Below are 21,769 nucleotides of genomic sequence, written 5' to 3' on the forward strand. Positions count from 1 at the left end.
CCTACTCACGACTTGGAATTGGCGGCCGTAGTCTTTGCATTGAAGCTATGGCGCCACTACTTGTATGGCGAGCGTTGTGAAGTGTATACGGATCACAAGAGCTTAAAGTATTTATTCACTCAGAAGGAGTTGAACATGAGGCAGCGCAGATGGTTGGAGCTGCTCAAGGATTATGACTTGACTATTCTTTACCACCCAGGCAAGGCTAACGTGGTGGCAGATGCGCTAAGTAGGAAATCGACAGAAAACTTAGCGATGCTTGTGGTTACTCAATCGCCGTTGATCGAACAGATGAAGCGGTTGGAGTTGGAGGTGGTAGCTCCTAATACACCTTTGAGATTGATGACTTTGGTGGTGCAACCTACACTTGTGGAAAGGATTAAAGAAAAGCAAGTCTCCGACGTGGAGTTGCAAAGTATTCAAACTAAGATGATTGATGGTTGCATCAGTGACTTCGCTATGGACGGTGTGGGAGTGATGCATTTCCGCGGACGGATCTGTGTACCGGCGGATTTGGAGATTAAAGAAGACATTCTTCAAGAAGCACACCGAGCACCGTATGCTATACATCCGGGAGGCACCAAGATGTACAAGGACTTGAAGTTGATTTATTGGTGGCCCGGGATGAAGAAAGACGTTGGTGAGTTTGTTGCTAGATGTTTAACTTGCCAACAGGTTAAAGCTGAGCACCGGGTCCCCGCAGGGAAATTATAGAGCTTACCGATTCCGGTGTGGAAATGGGAGAAGATCACCATGGACTTTGTGATGGGATTGCCCCGCTCGCAGGCCGGGCATGATGCTATTTGGGTGATCGTGGATAGATTGACGAAATCGGCACATTTCATACCTATCCACACTACTTGGACTGGTGAGAGACTCGCACAGGTATATTTAGATGAGATTGTGCGATTGCACGGGGTACCTACTTCTATAGTATCAGATCGAGACCCCCGTTTGGTATCTCACTTTTGGAGGAGTTTACAGGATGCCTTGGGCACGCGCTTGGACTTCAGTATAGCTTTCCACCCTCAGAGTGATGGGCAGTCAGAGCGCACTATACAGACACTTGAGGACATGCTTCGAGCCTATGTGATCGACTTCCAGGGAGGATGGTTGCAGCATCTACCAATGGCAGAGTTTGCTTATAACAACAGTTATCAAGCAAGCATCAAGATGGCGCCATTCGAGGCACTTTATGGACGGAAGTGTAGATCGCCACTTCATTGGAGTGAAGTTGGCAAGAGATTGGCTTTAGGCCCCGATGTGCTCCAGGAAGTAGAGGACAAGGTTCGCATTGCTAGTGAGCGACTGTTGACAGCCCAGAGTAGGCAAAAGAGTTATGCTGATAGGCGTTGACGAGACTTGGAGTTTCTGATAGGAGATCATGTCTTCTTGAAAGTCTCGCCGACCAGAGGGATTAGGAGATTTGAAATTCGGGGCAAGTTGAGCCCCCGATTCATTGGACCGCATATGCTATGCTTGTGGTTTATTATGTTTCATTATGCTTGTAATATACCGAAAATTCGGAAAATAAATGTCGAACTTTAGTCAAATTGACCAAAGTGCGTGGATGGTACACTTCGGAAAGTCTGAAGGTGTTACAATGAGTAAAAGTGCGTTGTGGAAGGTTTTCGAGAGCTAAGAATAAAAAATTCTGCAAACTGTAGATTTTCAGCTCTCGGGGACCGGTCCCCGGTGGGAGAGACCGGTCTCCGAACGCGTGAGAAATGAGACAGCCGAAAAATCGGTTAAGTCCCTGAGAAACAGCTCTCGGGAACCGGTCCCTCCCCGAGAGACCGGTCCCCCAGAGAGACTAGTTCCCCCTGAGAGAGACCGGTCGCATTCCGCGCAACAGCTCTGGCTGCACTGGGAGAGCTCTCTGGGACCGGTCCCTAGTCGGGGAGACCGGTCCCCGAGCCCGAAATCTACCCAGTCTAGGCAGTGTAATAAAGTGAAAGTTGAGGGGTTTAATTGCATTTTTGCAACCCATTGAGCTATTTATGAGGGCAAATGAAATATTTCTCTCATTCCACTCCCTCTCACACTCTCATCTCTCTTTCTCTCTCTAGAAGACAAGAAGGAGAAGAAGAAGAGAAGGAAAATGAAGGAAAAGGAGAAGAAGAAAGTGGAGAAGAAGAAGGAGTGAAGAAGCTCCCTCTCCCTCATCTCTAGCTTGAAAAAGGAAAGCTTACAAGGTAAGCTTTGAACCCTAATCATGGTAGAACCTAATCTAGGGTTTAGACTAAGCTAAGAATGGTTTTTATAGAAGCTATTGAGTGTTTGGAGCTCTCTTTTGCTCCCTTTTGAGATCAACACCATGAAATGGTGTGGAGGGAGAAGCTTGAAGGAGAGCTTCAACCTCTCTCATGGTAGAATCCAAACTACGGTTTGGATTGAGTTAAAGATGGTTTTAATGGACTTCCTAGAGTAGCATGAAGCTACTTTTGCTTCCCAATGAGATCAAACCTTAGATTTGATGTATGTTATGGAGCTAGGGAACCCAAATTGGGGCTTTTGCTCATGAGGATTTCTACGTAAAATTGACCCTCTGGAAACCTAATTGGGGGTGTTTCCGACGCGTTGGTGTGTTCGGATTAGCATTACGAAAGGCCAATGTAAAGATATGAGCAAAGTGGCCTAATAGGGCTTCGTTTTGCCGCAGGTAAAGAACGAAAGGTCTAGAAATCCCAAGAAAATCATCGGAGCACCTTTGAAAGCCTACGAGGTGGGTAGTGCTTTTCAAACTCGTTGAACTTCCCTCTATACCTAATGTGTCATTCAATTGAGCATATGTTTATACATTGTTGCATGCATTTTAGGGTAAAGTAATGATAATAATGTGATGTTGCATGATTATGAGTACAACTTGCATAATGTGATGGTTGAGAACCTTAAAAATGTCAAAACCCTATATGTGTGCATGAGGTGAAATGTGAGAACCAAAGTGAGGTAAAAGAACAGAGTGACACAATGACATAGATCGAGTGGCATTCGATAGTGCAAAGTAAAGTGACACTAGAGTTAGTGTGAGGCAAAGAATCAATGTGATGTAAAGAATAAAGCTAATGACTAAAGTGAAAACAAAGTGGGGCGTAAAGAACAAAGATTGCTAGAGTTAGCAAAAGTAAAGAAATGTAAAGAATATGATTGCTAGAGTTAGCAAGAGTAATGAATGGTAAAGAACAATGATTGCCAGAGTAGCAACATAAAGTGATGTAGAGAACACTAGAGTTAGTGTAAAGTCAAGATTGAACATACAATCCTTTGAGTTAAGGATTCGATCATACTTGCTATGAGTTCCGTGCTCGAGGGCGGTCGCTCCCCCTCGGGCGATGCGCTCCGGAGTTTTTGCATCACGGGTTGGAGTAAACCCGAAGGACGGTCTTAGCGGGAGGAAGCTGAGGGCCCGCGATGATGGACTTAATGTGAAGCAAGTTAATGTGGCGAAACCCCCGGGTTAGCCTTGAGATTAAAGAATAAAGAACAAAGAGTAAAGCATAAAGAACAAAGACAAAGTGTAATGTGTAAAGAACCAAAGAACTTGCATAATCTGCAAACGGGGGCATATTTCCTGCTTTTGTTCAGGCATATTAGCATCATAATATAGATTGGTTACTATATTCAGCTTATCCGTTCTATTATGCCTGAGTTAGTCCTAGTGGGAAAGTCGGTGATGTTGAGGCCGAACCCACTGGGAACTTTGTTGTAGTTCTCACCCCACTATTTTTACAGAGCCGGGACCGAGCGAGCCGGCGAGCGACCGAGGTAAAGGTATCGCGCCTTAGTAAGAGGCCACCAGAGTTGGGTTTACATTTTGTTAGTAGCTACCCTTTTATCATCTTTTGTACTTGATGACTAGTGATGTAAAGAAAGAATGTAATGTGTATTTTAAGGTAAATGTGATGTAAGAAAGACATGATATAATGAATGTAAGAAATCGATAATGTACAAGTTGGATGCAATGTATATGATCAAAAATGAATCATAGTACAAGTGAATGTTTAGTTTCCTTTTTCTTTCACTCGTGGCTATTGCTTACCCTCGTGTAAGCCGTAATTGTATGTTTCCGCTAGTGCACTTCATTGTTTGAAAATGTACATATGATGAGCCTTGGACGGACAGGGAAACTCTGTCCGTTCGGCGTCTGTTTGACGTGCTCTGGCCGGCCCAAATTGATATCGGTCTCGGGGCGTGACAATGCTATACTATGTGAACCTCGTTTACATTTTGATTTTTGCCTACATGGTTGCTTACTTTTTTATTGTGATATATGCTATGCCTATGATTGTGTTATATGCTTGTTAATTATATGCATATATTTAGGGGGAGCATTCTACTCTTTTGCTCTCTACTCATTTGATATTATATCACATTATTTGTCATCATCAAAAAGGGGGAGATTGTTGGCCTAGTGGCCCTAATCTTCTATTAGATTTTGATGATAACAAATAATTACGATTATTGGACTAATCTTTTATCTTGAGTTTTGTGTTTTAGATCTCTCTATATTCAAAAAAGATTCAAGATGAGCAATATTCTAGCACCAATCTTCACCTGTAACATACCACATCCATCGTAAATCATGCCGAGTTTCGTCGAAATGAGCGGAACACGGAGTTGAGTGAGTTAAAATGGACCTTAAACGCATTAGAGTCCATAAGTGAAGCTAAAAGGGACCCGAGAGAGAAAATCAGAAAATCTGGCTAAGTCCCAGATTTTGTGCTCTCGGGGACCGGTCCGTGAAGGAGAGACCGGTCCCCGTACGCGTAGCCTGCCAGGAAACCCCGAGGCATCCGGTCCCTGGTGGTGAGACCGGTCCTTGGGAGACCGATCCCTGGGGGAGAGACCGGTCCCTCGCTGCGCAGCCAGCCAAAAACCCGAAAATTTGGTTAAGTCCTGGAAAACCCTCGTTCGGGAACCGGTCCCTGGTCGGGAAGACCGGTCCCCGAAGCCAAAAAATGCCCAATCTGGGCAGATCAATGGGAAATAAGTGGAGGGGCTTAAGTTCAATTATTACAACACTATATATGGCCCATTCCCTCTCTTCCACAACCATTTCTCTCATCTTCTCTCATTTCCCCTCTTTCTCTCTCTAGAACTCCCCTAGAACTTGGAGAAGAGGAGGAAGAACTTGGAGAAGAAGGTGGATTTGGTGCTTTGGAGGTTCTAGGAGCTCTCCAACAAGAAGAACCTTGGTGGAGCTTGGACTAGAGGTAAGTTTTGTGAGGTTTTCCTCTAGGGTTTGGGTTTTGGTTTGGAGAATTGGAGCTATGTGCTCCTTAGGGGCTTTAGAGGCTCTTTTGAGCCATGAATGCCATGGTACCCATGAGAGCTCAAGGTGCTCTCATGGTGAACCCTTGGAAGTTGTGTTAGGAGCCCTAGGGTTGGTTCCAAAGGTCTAGAAACCTTACTAGGATGCTCTTTAGATGATTCTAAGCTATTATTCGCTTAGGGTTGAGATCGATTCATGGGGAAACCCTAAATGACATTGTTAAGGCTTGAAAATTGGGACTTTTGCCCTTAGATTTTTCGGAGACAAATTGACCTCGTAGAAACCTAATTGGGGGTGTCCTAAACGCATGGGACAACTTCGTTTAGCATTACGAAAATGTTTGGGAGTAGTTCATATGTAAAGGGCCTAATTTGGCACCATTTTGGGTTGCAGAACGCAGAGCCGGCGTTCGTAGCGCTCGGTAGTCACTACATTCCACACCCACACGATCATTAGAGGTGGGGGGTGCACGCCGGAATCGTTGGATTCCTTTCTACGTCTATTTCTCTATTCTTGAGCATATGGTTGTTTATTCCTTCATACATATTAGGGTTAATGCACATGTGAACTTTAGTTGTTTTTATTATGTTATCGCAAGGGTATTTGAAAATAGAGAGAAATGGAACCATGATGGACATGTGTTGTGGAACCCTAGGTATTGCATGATAGTGGGACTTGGACTTAGCACAAGTAAACAATGGGGACAATGACAATAGAGAGATAGATTGGCTTAGACAAATCGATGTTAAACATAGATTTAACTATAGTGACATTACGATGAGATCGACTAGAAAGTGGCATGAAAACATAGGTAGAAAACCTATCACAAAAGTGGCAATGTGACATGTGGCTAAATATCCTCAACTTGGGGATTTGATCGACACTCATAATAAGTCTTGGCTTGAGGGAGGTCGCTCCTTCTCAAGCGGTGTGTTTCCGGAAATCGACACCACAGGAAGCGAGGTCCCTGAAGACGGTCCCTCGGGTCGGTAGTGCTTGGAGCCTCCCCGGTAAAGAAAGGGATTTCGGGTTATGAGTTTTTGGGGTTAACGAGGTTAACCGGTAAGATTGGGTAAGAGCCAGAGCTTAATTATGATTTGAGCATGCATGCATATTTCAGTATGGCATCGAGTATATGTATCCACTGATATTCTTCTGCAGGCATGGTATTAGATGCATTAATAATGGTTAGTTTTCATTCCTTCAAATACTTATGCCTGGATAGACCTAGTGGGTAAGTCGGCAAGGTCGGATGCCGAACCCACTGGGAACTTCGTTGTAGTTCTCACACCACTAACCCTACAGGTCCTAGCACGAGCAAGGCGGCGGAGGACCGAGGCAAGGGTATCGCGCCGTAGATAGCGGCCACCGGGACTTTATACATTTTGTAGTCATTCCCCTTTTTCTTTTGGTGTACATGTATCAACTTCTTTGATTGATTTAGAAATGTAAAGTTGTAGATAATTATGTAATTTTGGGTGGATGGCTAAATGTAAAAAAGAAATGATGGTTGAATGGAAATGCAATAGTTTTATTTACTTGTATTTGGGTCAAATGCAATCAAGTATCTTGTATGTTATATGATGTAGCTTAGAGCTTTCGCTTCCGTTGTTGCTTGCCCTCGTGCAAGCCTTGTATTATATATGCAAATCTCTTGTTGATTGCCTATTTATACATGTTGTTAGAGCCTTGGGCGGACAGGGGAGGCCCTGTCCGTTCGGCGTCTGTTGATGTGACCCGATCCCGACCAAGTTGGCGGGGATTGGGGCGTGACAGATATAATGGTATCAGAGCGAAGTGGAAAGTAAAAGTCTAGGAATGACCTAGAAACCTTAGGATGGAGACCATAGGGACTTAGGAAAACGCTTGACGTGGACTTGGTTTATGCGAAAGTGAGTGATTGGGTTAATGGTAACACTTCTTTAGAAGAAAGTAGAGATGGACTAGAAGGCGTACTTGTTGTCTACTTAAGGGACTTTGTGGGGCGGCCGACCACATGACACCAAGAGTGGGAACGATTATGCTTGTTGCTTTCGCTTAATTGGGTAGTTACTTGGAACGCGTGAGAGTCACGTGCCTTGAGTGCTAATGTGTGTGTGCATTGCATTTCAGGACGCGATGGCACCGCCAAGGAGAGTTACGAGGTCCACACCGGCGGAGCCTCGGGAGGAGCCCGGGCAGTCGGGGTCGGACGAAGTGCGCAAGTTGCGAGCCCAAGTAGCGGCCTTGGCCGGGGCTATGCGGCTTCGAGGGGAGCATATTAGGCAGCTCCACGAGATGATGGCGCGACAGGCAGCGGCGGCATCAGTGCCAAGGGATCCACCCCCACCGGCTGCTCTTGTAGCACCACCTCCTCCGGTGGCGCATCGCCAGTGACGGCTATTCCTGCGACGGCATCGGGTTCATCGGCTCCTATTTTCGATGTACTTGAGGATGAGCAGGAGCGTACGTTGGCGGCGCTGACGGCATTTAAACGATTCAACCCTTCGACCTTCAACGGTGACGTGAAGGACCCTTGGACGACGGAGAATTAGCTAGCCGTGATGGAGGCCTTGTTCGAGGATATCTATACCCTCGAGAAGGATAAAGTTCATTTGGCGGCTCATTGTTTTGATGGGTCGGCCCGGTTGTGGTGGAATCAAGCGAGGAAAAATCGCTCGCTAGGGCACCCTTTTCTTACTTGGGAAGCGTTCCGAGAGATGCTGCTTATGGAGTATTTCCTCGAGAGCAACAAAAGAAAAATCAAGGAGGATTTTCGGAAGTTAAGACAAGGAAGCCGATCAGTGCGGGAGTACGAGAGGGAGTTCACGCACATGATTAACTGCGTACCGAACTTGGTTCACGGTGATAGGGATCGAGCGGAGGTATTTGAGCGCGGGTTGCGACCCGAAATTTTCAAGGTTATTCATGCATTTCGCTTGAAGACCTATGAGGAAGTGCTTGATCGCATGCTTTGGGTAGAGCGCGGGAATGCCATCGCGCGTGACGAGCACGAGACTTTTGAGAGAGACAGGGAAAGAGATAAGACCAAGAAGCGACCGGCTGGTGGATCTGCGGGGCAATCAAGTTCTAAGCGACCCCCGCGACCTCCGCGATCACAGTGGCGGGGAGGTAGGAGTCAGACCCAGAGCCGTGTCGCCTATCCATGTGTGATCTGCGGTGAAGACCACCGGGTTACCTCTTGCGCACAGCGAGAGGGGCGATGCTATCGGTGTGGCCAGGCAGGCCACATTGGCCGAGAGTGCCCGGGCGGCCCGTCCCCAGCCCCGTCATCAGCTTCAGTTCAATACACTCAGCGACAGCTGGTGGGACTGCCACCCGCAACATCGGCTGGTCGATCGCCGGCGCTTCGTCAGCCGGAGGCTTCTCGAGCACCTAGTGGGCGAATTTTTACCACTCAGGTGGAGGAGCAGCCGATCATTGTTCCCGACGACGTTGTAGCAGGTATTATTCTGATCAGAGGCACTAGAGCTAGAGCTATATTTGATACTGGTGTATCTCATTCCTTCATATTAGCATCATTTGCACAAGCTCATGACATAGAGGTCACGCATAGCGAAGAGTATTGATCGGTGAACACTCCCGAGCACTCTTTCGACGTTCACGACGAGTGCTTGGACTGCCTAGTGCAAATAGGTGATTGGATCATGCCGATCAACCTTCTAGTGTTAAAGGAAATGTGGGGCTTCGAGGTAATCTTGGGGATCAATTGGCTCTCTAAGTATTACGCAGTTATGGATTGCGAAAGGAGGGTGATCACGTTCCATGAACCCAACCAAGAGGAGTTTGTCTATCGGGCGTGTAAAGGTAAACGCTTCGCAACCACTATATCAACGGTGAGGGTGAAAAGGATGATCAAGGGTGGTTGTAAGGCCTACTTGGCGACCATCGTAGACCCTTGACAGGAGTACCCGAAACTAGAGAGTATTCGAGTTGTGCGGGAGTATCCGGATGTATTCCCAGCGGAGTTACCGGGATTGCCTCCGGATCGGGAAGTCGAGTTTGTCATTGACTTGATTCCCGGAGCGGCGCCAATTTCGAAGGCTCCGTATAGAATGGCACCGATGGAGCTAAAAGAGTTAAAAGCTCAATTACAAGATTTGCTCGATAAAGGCTTCGTGCGCCCGAGCGTGTCCCCATGGGGAGCTCCAGTGCTATTTGTAAAGAAGAAAGACGGCACACTTCGACTCTGTGTCGATTATCGCGAATTGAATAGAGTGACAATCAAGAACAAATACCCATTGCCAAGAATTGATGACCTGTTCGATCAGTTGCAAGGGTCAAGGGTATATTCAAAGATTGATCTGCAGTCGGGGTATCATCAACTGAAGATACATCCCAAAGATGTGCACAAGACAGCGTACCGTATGCGGTATGGCCACTATGAGTTTACGGTCATGCCATTCGGGCTCACTAATGCCCCGGTGGCATTTATGGACCTAATGAATCGCAATCTTCCGTTCGCTATTGGACTGGTGCGTCGTGGTCTTCATTGACGACGTATTGGTATATTCTCGGACCAAAGAAGAACACGAGGAGCATCTAAGACTCGTGTTGGAGATACTCCGGAAGGAAAAGCTTTATGCAAAACTAAAGAAATGCGAGTTTTGGCTTTCGGAGGTTACCTTCTTGTCACATTGTATCCAGAGATGGCATCTCGGTGGACCCAAAGAAAGTTGAGGCGATTAAAGATTGGCTTCGCACGACAAGTGTAGCGGAGATTCGTAGCTTCCTTGGACTTGCGGGCTATTACCGGCAGTTCGTGGAGGGGTTTGCTAGGATAACAACTCCACTGACGCGCCTTACGCACAAAGGGGTAAAGTATGTTTGGAGCCCCGAGTATGAGCGGAGCTTTGAGGAGCTAAAGAATAGACTGATATCTACTACGGTGCTTGCTTTACCGACGCCGGGAGAGAGTTATGTCGTATACAGTGATGCTTCATACGTCGGTCTCAGGTGTGTGTTAATGCAAAACAGCCGAGTCATAGCTTATGCTTCGCGCCAGTTGAATAGTTATGAAAAGAACTACCCGACTCACGACCTTGAGCTAGCGGCGGTTATATTTGCGCTAAAACTGTGGAGGCATTACCTGTATGGGGAACATTGTGAGATCTACACCGATCATAAAAGTCTCAAATACTTGTTCACCCAGAAGGAGCTGAACTTGCGACAGCGGCGGTGGTTAGAGTTACTTAAAGATTATGACGTCACGATTCTCTACCACCCCGGGAAAGCGAACGTTGTAGCTGATGCCTTAAGTAGGAAGTCGGCGGAAAATTTGGCGACGGAGATTACACCTCAACCGGCTTTGCAAAAGGAGATGCAGCCGTTTGGACTAGAAGTTGTGGCGCCGGGAGTGCCGGCAACACTCGCCACCTTAGTTGTGCAGCCAACCTTGTTGGAGAAAATTAAAGAATTACAAGCGTCGGATGAATTTCTCCAAAAGGTGCGGGGCAAAGTTGAGAGCGGTAGTGCCGATGATTTTGGCATTGGAACCGACGGCGCACTACGATATCGAGATCGTTGGTGCGTGCCCAAGGACGACGACCTTCGGAGGGCGATTATGCAAGAAGCGCATCAATCTCCCTATAGCATTCACCCGGGCGGCACCAAAATGTATCGAGATTTGAAATTGCATTATTGGTGGCCGGGCATGAAGAAAGATATAGAAAAGTTCGTGGCGCAATGTCCACGTGCCAACAAGTGAAGGCGAAGCGTCGATTTCCGGCGAAAAATTGCGAAGTCTACCTATACCTGTGTGGAAATGGGAAAACATCGCGATGGACTTTGTGACAAGTTTGCCAAGGTCACAAGGTGGACATGACGCGATTTGGGTAGTTGTGGACCGGTTTACAAAATCGGCGCATTTTTTGCCGATCCACGCTACTTGGTCGGGAGACAAGTTAGCTCAAGTCTATATTGACGAGGTGGTGAGACTCCATGGGGTTCCGGTATCTATTGTGTCGGATCGGGACCCTAGGTTCACATCTCATTTTGAAGAGCTTACAAGATGCATTAGGCACGCGGCTCGACTTTAGTACGGCATTCCATCCTCAAAGTGACGGTCAATCGGAGAGGACGATTCAAATACTTGAGGACATGCTTCGAGCGTGTGTACTTGATTGTAAGGGCGGATGGCACAATCACTTACCGATGGCGGAATTCGCATACAACAATAGCTATCAAGAGAGCATTGCGATGGCGCCATTCGAGGCCCTGTATGGAAGAAAATGTCGCTCGCCGATACATTGGAGCGATGTGGGCGAGAAGATGGTTCTTGGCCCGAAAGTGGTGCGGGAGGCGGAAGAGAAAGTCCGCCTGGCCCGACAAAGATTGGTGACGGCGCAATCAAGGCACAAAAGTTATGCCGACAAGCGGCGAAAGGATATTGAGTTCGCGGTAGGAGACCGCGTATTTCTAAAAGTATCGCCGATGTGAGGAGTTAAGCGATTCGGTGTTCGCGGGAAGCTAAGCCCCGCTACATCGGACCCTTCGAGATTCTAGAACGAGTTGGCGTGGTGGCCTATAAGTTGGCATTACCACCGAGGCTCGCGGGAGTACATGATGTATTCTATGTATCCCAACTTCGCAAATATGTGTATGATCCAGATCATGTTCTCTCGTATATACTGATAGAACTTCAAGAGGATATGACATATGAGGAGTTCCCGACGCACATTGTGGATCGGGAAGTAAGAAAACTACGGAACCGCGAAATCCCGTATGTTAAAGTTCATTGGTGCGAACATGATGACCGGGAAGAAACGTGGGAGCTCGAAAGCGAAATGAGGGAGCGTCATCTTCACATTTTCGAGGATCTAAAGTGAGGTACGGAATTTAAATTTCAAACTTAATAGTTTCGAGGACGAAACTAAATTTTAGGGGTGGAGAATGTAACATACCACATCCCTCGTAAATCGTGCCGAGTTCGGTCGAAACGAGCGGAACACGTAGTTGAGTGAGTTAGAATGGACCCTAAGCGCATTAGAGTCCATAAGTGAAGCTAAAAGGGATCCGAGAGAGAAAATCAGAAAATCTGGCTAAGTCCCAGATTTTGTGCTCTCGGAGACCGATCCCTGAAGGAGAGACCGGTCCCTGTACGCGTAGCCTGCCAAGAAACCCCGAGGCATCCGGTCCCTGGTGGTGAGACCGGTCCCTGGGGGAGAGACCGGTCCCTCGCTGTGCAGCCAGCCAAAAATCCGAAAATTTGGCTAAGTCCTGGAAAACCCCCGTTCGGGAACCGGTCCCTGGTCGGGGAGACCGGTCCCCGAAGCCAAAAAATAAGTGGAGGGGCTTAAGTGCAATTATTACAACACTATATATGGCCCATCCCCTCTCTTCAGATCAATGGGAAATAAGTGGAGGGGCTTAAGTGCAATTATTACAACACTATATATGGCCCATCCCCTCTCTTCCACAGCCATTTCTCTCATCCTCTCTCATTTCCCCTCTTTTTCTCTCTAGAACTTCCCTAGAACTTGGAGAAGAAGAGAAAGAACTTGGAGAAGAAGGTGGATTTGGTGCTTTAGAGGTTCTAGGAGCTCTCCAACAAGAAGAATCTTGGTGGAGCTTGGACTAGAGGTAAGTTTTGTGAGGTTTTCCTTTAGGCTTTGGGTTTTGGTTTGGAGAATTGGAGCTATGTGCTCCTTAGGGGCTTTAGAGGCTCTTTTGAGCCATGAATGCCATGGTACCCATGAGAGCTCAAGGTGCTCTCATGGTGAACCCTTGGAAGTTGTGTTAGGAGCCCTAGGGTTGGTTCCAAAGGTCTAGAAATCTTACTAGGATGCTCCTTAGATGATTCTAAACTATTATTCGCTTAGGGTTGAGATCGATTCATGGGGAAACCCTAAATGACATTGTTAGGGCTTGAAAATTGGGATTTTTGCCCTAGGATTTTTCGGGGACAAATTGACCTCGTAGAAATCTAATTGGGGGTGTCCTAAACGCGTGAGACAACTCCGTTTAACATTACGAAAATGTTTGGGAGTAGTTCATATGTAAAGGGCCTAATTACCATTTTGGGTTGTAGGACGCGGAGCCGGCGTTCGTAGCGCTTGGGAGTCACCACATTCTACACCCACACGATCATTAGAGTTGGGGGGTGCACGCCGGAATCGTTGGATTCCCTTCTATGTCTATTTCTCTATTCTTGAGCATATGGTTGTTTATTCCTTCATGCATATTAGGGTTAATGCACATGTGAACTTTGATTGTTTTCATTATGTTATCGCAAGGGTATTTGAAAATAGAGAGAAATGGAACCATGATGGACATGTGTTGTGGAACCCTAGGTATTGCATGATAGTGGGACTTGGACTTAGCACAAGTAAACAATGGTGACAATGACAATAGAGAAATAGATTGGCTTGGACAAATGGATGTTAAACATAGATTTAACTATAGTGACATTACGATGAGATCGACTAGAAAGTGGCATGAAAACACAGGTAGAAAACCTATCACAAAAGTGGAAATGTGACATGTGGCTAAATATCCTCAACTTGGGGATTTGATCGACACTCATAATAAGTCTTTGCTTGAGGGAGGTCGCTCCTCCTCAAGCGGTGTGTTTCCGGAAATCGACACCACAGGGAGCGAGGTCCCTGAAGACGGTCCCTCGGGTCGGTAGTGCTTGGAGCCTCCCCGGTAAAGAAAGGGATTTTGGGTTATGAGTTTTTGGGGTTAATGAGGTTAACCAGTAAGATTGAGTAAGAGCCAGCGCTTAATTATGATTTGAGCATGCATGCATATTTCATTATGGCATCGAGTATATGTACCCACTGATATTCTTCTACAGGCATGGTATTAGATGCATTAGTAATGGTTACTTTTGCTTCCTTGAAATACTTATGCCTGGATAGACCTAGTGGGTAAGTCGGCAAGGTCGGATGCCGAATCCACTGGGAACTTCGTTGTAGTTCTCACACCACTAACCCTACAGGTCCTAGCACGAGCGGGGCGGCGGAGGACCGAGGCAAGGCTATAATGCCGTAGATAGGGTCCACCGGGACTTTATACATTTTGTAGTCATTTTCCTTTTTCTTTTGGTGTACATGTATCAACTTCTTTGGTTGATTTAGAAATGTAAAGTTGTAGACAATCATGTAATTTTGGGTGGATGGCTAAATGTAAAAAGAAAATGATGGTTGAATGGAAATGTAATAGTTTTATTTACTTGTATTTGGTTCAAATTCAATCAAGTATCTTGTATGTTATATGATGTAGCTTAGAGCTTTCGCTTCCGTTGTTGCTTGCCCTCGTGCAAGCCTTGTATTATATATGCAAATCTCTTGTTGATTGCCTATTTATACATGTTGTTAGAGCCTTGAGCGGACAGGGGAGGCCCTGTCCGTTCGACGTCTGTTGACGTGACCCGAACCCGACCAAATTTGCGGGGATTGGGGCGTGACAGACACTTGAAGCTGTGTTTGCATCCTTTGTCAAATAGACAAACCATTCTTAATTTGATTAATATTTTGCCTTATGATTAGAGTGAGAAATTTTGAGCTAAGTTTAAACTATTCATTTTATCACCTTATAGATCACTTAAACAAATTTCTAAATTTATGATTAGGTGAAAAGGACTTTTAAATATTCAAAAATTGCTCAAATTCTGTGTTCTGTCAAGTTGAAATTTCTGGACCCTATTCTGGGCGCCCTAAAGTGGATCCGAATCTTTTGAGACTTTTTGGATCTTGCCTGTTTGCTGTTCGGGTGATCCAAAAACTTCTGGGCACCATTACTTCAAATTAGGGCAACCAAGGTTATTTGACTTGACAGGTTGCATATCAGCCCAAAAATTCTGACAGCAGGCGGCGCGCAATACTGGGCGCCCAGATTTTATGGAAGCCCATAAATGATCTTGGTAAGCGGCGCACGCAATCTGGGCTGTCTGGCAAGAAAGTCAGCACGATTTTCTGGGCGCCCACAACTTTTGACGGCTCGAATCCAGAAAAACGGCGCATGTCAGAAAAGTTGTCCCTCGAGATCTGGGTGCCCATAATTTCTGATGGCCCAAATCCAGAGGTGGCGGCGCGTGTCAGAAAAGCTGTTCCTCGTGTTCTGTGCGCCCACAACTTTTGACGGCCCGAACATACAAAGTCAAGAAAAGCGGCGCACGTGGTCCGACAGGCAGCTGGCGTGCACAACTTCTGGGCGCTCGGAAACAGGTTTAGGGCGCCTGAAAGTACAACCGATAGAAGCTGCCCGAGGCTGTAAATAGATGGTATTGAGGCCTCTCTCTGCAGCAACTTAGTAATTCATTTGAGCTTAAAAATTTTAGTGATCTTTATACTCTTAGCTCTCAATTCTTTCTCTAAACTTGAGTGAAATTGGTAGTGAGATTTAATCTTGTAAAAAGTGAGAAAATCAAAGTCTTGAAGCTTGAGAAGAAGGAGTTGATGTGAAGGCTTGGTGCTTGCCCGCAAAAGCATCATCTAGTGGAGATCCAACATTCTCGAGTGATTGAGAAGTTGGCGGGGACGTAGGCAAAGTGCCGAACCTCGAAACAAATTGATCGTGTGCTTTTCGAGTTTGCATTTCTTTTATTTGCATCGGTTTTTAATTTGCTTGATTATTTGGATTTTTATTTTAGAAACCTAATTCACCCCCCCTCTTAGGTTGCCATTTTGATCCTCAAGTGTTAGACCACCCATATGTTTGAGCCCTAGCGTGATAGGAAGGCTCATCATTTAATTTGAAATAAAAGTATTAACTGAAAAGTTGCCCCAGCTAAAGAACAATTAGTGTCTCTTGTTATGGCTACAAGTTTAGATTTTTTGTTCCTAGTTTGACTCCTCCATTATCTGGCGTTACGTAAGCTGAGATACAAAAGAACATTTAGCTCATAGTCTTAAAAATTCATTGATCATGGATCTAATAAGAAGGATGAAGTTTCAAATCAGATCAATATCTAGATTCTTAACATTATAAGAGAATTCAATTTTGTTAAGTATTTGTATCGGTAATAACAACTATCACTACTCTTGACATTTTATATTTTCCTCTTTCTGTTGTCAATAGACCTAAAATTTTGCTCATTAACTATTTTATCTGGTGTTTCCTGGTAGATTAGATTCTTTCTTTTGCTAGTACTCATCAGAATTCTATTCCACTTAAACCTGAGCTGGATTAGAGAATGAATTACACTACCCAGCTTAATAGAACAAGCCATCAACAAAGATTGTTCATCAATATAATGCCTATATACTATGACTGATCAGATTTTGAAAAACTACGGTTATTTACCTGCCCTAAAGTACGCAGCACATTACACCAATAATGATGAGGAACTTCTTTTCTTATAAAAAGAATTTCAGATTTGATTGATTAAGATAAGAGATTTGTAAATCATTCTAAACTACATAGAAAATAAATTAGGCGTGAGAGATCCTTACAAGGCCCATGACAGCAGAAACCACAATCGCAGCCAAGGCACACTAATACAGAGAAAAGCAAATCAACAGTGAGTAGATATGTTTCATGATTGTGAAAGCATATAGGAAAGAGATTACATGGAAAAAACAAAAGAAGTAGTAATATTTAATTAGTTCTTCGCTGCTACAATTTCACAATTAGTTCCTGCTATGAAATGATGTTAACAGAGGAATTCAATTAGATGTGACGAGGTAAACTAGCAACATTGAACTATGAATTTGAGTAAAGATAGCGGTATTACTAATCAATCATATTATTGCTTATTCAATAGAGAAATATTGTTATTGAAAATATGGCCTCAATATGATAGTAATAGTATGCATGAAAAGTTCATAACTAATACTATTGGATATGCAGTTTTAAAAGTTATACCTAAGGTATGTCACTAAATAATGGTGTCATAAACATAAGGGCACAACCAATTATAATGCCCATAGTGATTCCAGATAATCCAGTCTATGCGCCACTCTCATGATTTACAGCTGACCTGGAAAATGAACCTGCATAAAAAATAGTGAGACTCCATCTCACTAACTCACGCTAGCTCAAACCTAGGCTTAACTATTTTTATCTGGAAATGCAAAGAATAAAAAGTAAACATTAGTCAGACCTTGTAATATACACAGGATGAGTATCTTACCATTCAAACACATAGATTCGTGTAGAGGAACAATCACAGGTACCAAACAATATCATCATCGCGCATGAATGACTTGACAAAAAAATTATTCTTCAACTAGCTTAACATTACTAAATGAATGATTCAATCCTCATGGTCTCACAGGTTACAATGTCAAGAAATTTCAGAAGTAGCAATAAATCATTAAGCGATAATTTCACAAACAATTATTCAAAATATAAATTTGCAAAACAAATAGCTTTTTCTAAATGTGTCATAATTGAGATAAGTACCACGAATTTTCAGCAAAATAATTCAAAAATTAATTCCAAACCCATTCAAAAACCGAACAAAAAATCTAAAAAAACCAATAGAATCGGCAAAGGAGCAAAGGGCCTTATCCTCCCACGCCGCAATGAAAGCTGTAGTAGCAGACAACGATGAGGTGAATATTCCGGCGAGCGACAGTGAAGGCGGATGTAACACACTGGACCTGTGCAAATTGCGAGGTTCGAGTGATTGGATGTGTTTTGAGCTTTTCCACGCTTTGTGGAGGATCATAGAAGGTGTTCCGACCTAAAAAGTTTGAATCTTGGAATTTCTGCTAAGTCCTGAGAGTTTTACTCTCGGGGACCGATCCCTGCAGGGAAAGACCGGTCCCCCGGCGAGGCAACCGGTCCCTGGCGGATGAGACTAGTCCCCGAGCGCGTTTTCGCGGGGAGAGACCGGTTCCATGCGGGGAGAGACCGGTTCCCGAGAACAAGTTTTGTGGGATGGACCTGAGAGATCGGTCCCAAGCAGGGAGAGACCGGTCCCTCTGGGCGAAATCTGCCCAGTCCGGGCTTTGCACAGGTTGCAAAGTTGAGGACTTTTCTGGATTTTGTTACACTAGAGGGCCTATATGGCCATTTCACTTCCCTTTCTCCCTTATTTCACCCTCCCACTTGCTTTTAGAGAGAGAAGGAGAAGAAGGAGGAGAAGGAAGGAGAAGGAGAGCTTGTTTGAGGACTTGGAGCTTCACCCTCACCCTCTTTTCTTCCATTTGATGGTTTGGAGCTTGCTTTTGGAGCTTCGTGGTGGATCAATTTTCAACACTAGAGGATTTTGAGCTTGGTTTGGAGCTTCCTAGAGGTTAGTTGCTTGTTCCTCCCTTCTAGACCTAGTTTTGGTGGATTTTGGAAGATGAAACCCTAGAATGGAAAACCTAGGTTTTATTTGGGGCTTTTTGATTAGAGGCTTTTTGAGCTAATCTAATTGGATTAGAACCTTAGTTTAGGTTGCTTTGGAAGGGATCTAGCTTTCATTTGAGCTTTGGAAAGGAATTTCTACACTATAGGTGAGATTTGGCCCTTTTGCTTAGTAGGTTAATGTTTGAGCTTGTAGTTGATCGGAAGGTTCGTTTAACCTTTGTTCTTGTGCCTCTAGGGTACTAAGAGGCTAGCGGACACCTTCGTCGGAGCTTACGAAGGGTTGCGCAAGTTTCGGTGGGTTTGACCTAGCTTACAATATGAGAGATGCTCATATTTTGTGATTTATGCTTCGTAAAGTAGAAATTCATGCATTTTCATACTAAATGTATTTATTGTGAATTTTAGAATGCTTAACATCCCTATGTCATGTATAATAAATTTTCGGACCTCTATGTAGTAGAGAGTTGCATGTGAGGCTTATACTAGCATTTGGCATTCTAATGTTGGACTTGGGACCATGTTTCTTACAATGAAAATGAGTATTGTTTAGTACTCTTAAACCTATACATTTTAGAGACATGAGAGATAGCTAATGCCATAAAGAGGCATCGGACTAGACCGTTATGGAAAAATTTGGAGCTAATGTCATAAAGTGGCATTGAGCTCGGGTTATGTGTGAACCTAGTACTAGTGTCATGATTGGAACATAGAATATGAAATGTGCTTAACTTATAGCAATGCTTAAGTGTCATAAAGAGGCACTACGCAAGGTGAGTGTTGGGACATCATATTGGAACATAGAACTAGACCGTTGGGTGACTAGTGACTATTACCAAGTTAGAGACATGATGATTGATTACTTGAGACGATGACTTTGCTTGCTTGCCATTTGTGCTCATTCGCACATACTTGTCGCTCCCTACAAGCCGGCACTCCGGAATTGGCCTACGCGACTTATGTTCGCTCGTGCGGTATCAAGAAACCTACGGGGTCGGGAGGGATAGACTCATTTTCAGAGTGAAAATGCTGGAGCTACCACCGACACTTAGGCGGCGCAAGCCGGACTACACTCGTGTAGCTCCTAAAACAAGATTGAGCTTGGACATAAACTCTTAAACATAAATCACTACTAGATGAATCATAGTAGTTGGATTACTTGGCATATTTATAGTGTGGCTTTGAGATTTTGGGACATGTAGTATACTTGATAGAATTGCTTTGCATCTTAGTATACTTGGCAGTTATGATGAACATTTCCCCTTGTATTGGCATATTCAATCATGATAGCATTGATACACATCATTTTTACATGTAGCATAGTAGCATAGCATTTCATACATGCTTTCAATTCAGCAGCTTATTATTGTCTAATACTATCGTTACTTACCCCTTTTCTTTGGGCCTAGTAGTGCATTGTGCTGAGGTCAGTAATTGCCCACTGGGAACTATAAATTATAGTTCTCACGCCCTTTGTTTCTTGCTTTTATTTCAGAGCCTTCTACTCCGGGCGAGGCTAGGGACCGAGGAAAGGGAATCGCCACGAGCTAGCTTGTGAGCGAGGGACGTTCGATAGGTGGTCCACCTCTTCTTTGTTTTCTTTTTGGGAGAGGATGAGAGTTGTATCTTGTATAGAGACCACCCTTTTTGTAGTGCTTTTGTGACGACTCTTGTACTGACTTTATCTTTTTCTTTAGCAGTTTACTTTCCCCTTTCTCTACTTGTTGTTAGTTGTTAGCTGTTAGTAGCTCTGATATCTCTAGTAACTTTATTTCTTCTTGCTTCCATATCTCTTTTGTTGTAGATGCCTTATATGTGCAGGCATATGGCGGGTCTGGGCATGCACCGGGCGGGCCTATGCCGGGTCCCGGGGCGTGACAGATTAATTTGGTATCAGAGTCTAGGGTTGAGTCTTAGAGGACCTACTAAACCTTAGGCCGGTTGGACTATAGGAAATAGGCTCGTGAGAGACGAGGTCTATTTGACTTGTAAGCGAAAGTATTTCAATTGGGTTTTATGATAACTCTAAAAAGTTAGAGTTGATTGGAGTGTATGACTTCTAACTTCGCGGAGGGTTACGTTGGCGGCCGACAACGTAATATCGGGACTTAGTGGTGAAGAACACTCCTTACTTTCGCAAGATTTGGGTTTTGTCTACTTTGAGCGGGGATGCGATAGCGTGGGTTTTACTAACTTGCACTTTTATGTTTGTAGTGGCGATGCCGATTACACGCTCCCAATCTACCGGAGCGGATGATGCGGCACACCTCGAGGAGGTTGAGACCTCCGCTACTTCCGGATCTAGCGAGGTCCGCGACTTGAGGTCCCAGCTTGCGGTCCTCACTGATCTTGTAGCGCAGCAGGCGGCGGCGGCGTAACGACAGGCCGAGGTGGCACAGCGGCAGGAGGCGCGAATGAATCACCTGGAGGATCTCTTGCTACAGCAGGCGGCAGCTTCTAGGGAGACTCAGGTTTCCACACCACCAGCGCCCGTTGTGAACGTTGCGCCGAGGGCGCAATCCCCCGCGCCCAGTTCTTCGTGTGCCGCGGCCGAGACCGAACCTCGGGAGGAAGTGGTCACAGCACCACCGGTTCAGATACCTGCGGCGAGGGCAGCTTTCCCTGTGATAGCTGAGGGAGCCGAGCTGGATCGGCTCATGGATCGCCTCAGTGAGTTCAGGAGGTGCGGTCCGAGGATCTTTGACGGCGAGAAGGTCGACCACTAGATTGTTGAGAAGTGGTTGATGCATATGGAGAAGCTTTTTCGAGATACCTTTGTTGAGGAAAGGGATAGAGTTTGGCTCGCCACACATCACTTGGACGGCGAGGCCTATTGTTGGTGGTTGAATATCTAGGACAACCCTAACACTGATTTGGTAGCAATTTCTTGGACGAGCTTCAAGGAGCTTCTTCTGGCGCACTACTTCTCTACCAGCGTCAAGAGGAAGATGGAGAAGGACTTGCGCAGCTTACGCCAGGAGGAGCGGACAGTGGCCGAGTACGAGAGGGAGTTTTCTTGGCTACTCCACTGTGTACCCTTCGTAGTGCGGGACGACGAGGACAAGGTTTGCATTTTCGAGCATGGATTGCGGCCTTCGATCTTTCGGTTGGTGCAGTCCTCCAACTTCCAAACCTACCGGGAGGTTGTGAACCGCGCCCTCATCATGGAGAGCAGCGCGGTGGAGCTTCAGGAGCATCGCGAGGGCTTGGAGAAGGGGAAGGGCAAGAGGCCTGCGGCTGAGGGTGCGAGCCAGA

This window comes from Ananas comosus, linkage group 3 (assembly GCF_001540865.1).
Source record: "Ananas comosus cultivar F153 linkage group 3, ASM154086v1, whole genome shotgun sequence".
In the NCBI taxonomy this organism is placed as follows: Eukaryota; Viridiplantae; Streptophyta; class Magnoliopsida; order Poales; family Bromeliaceae; genus Ananas; species Ananas comosus.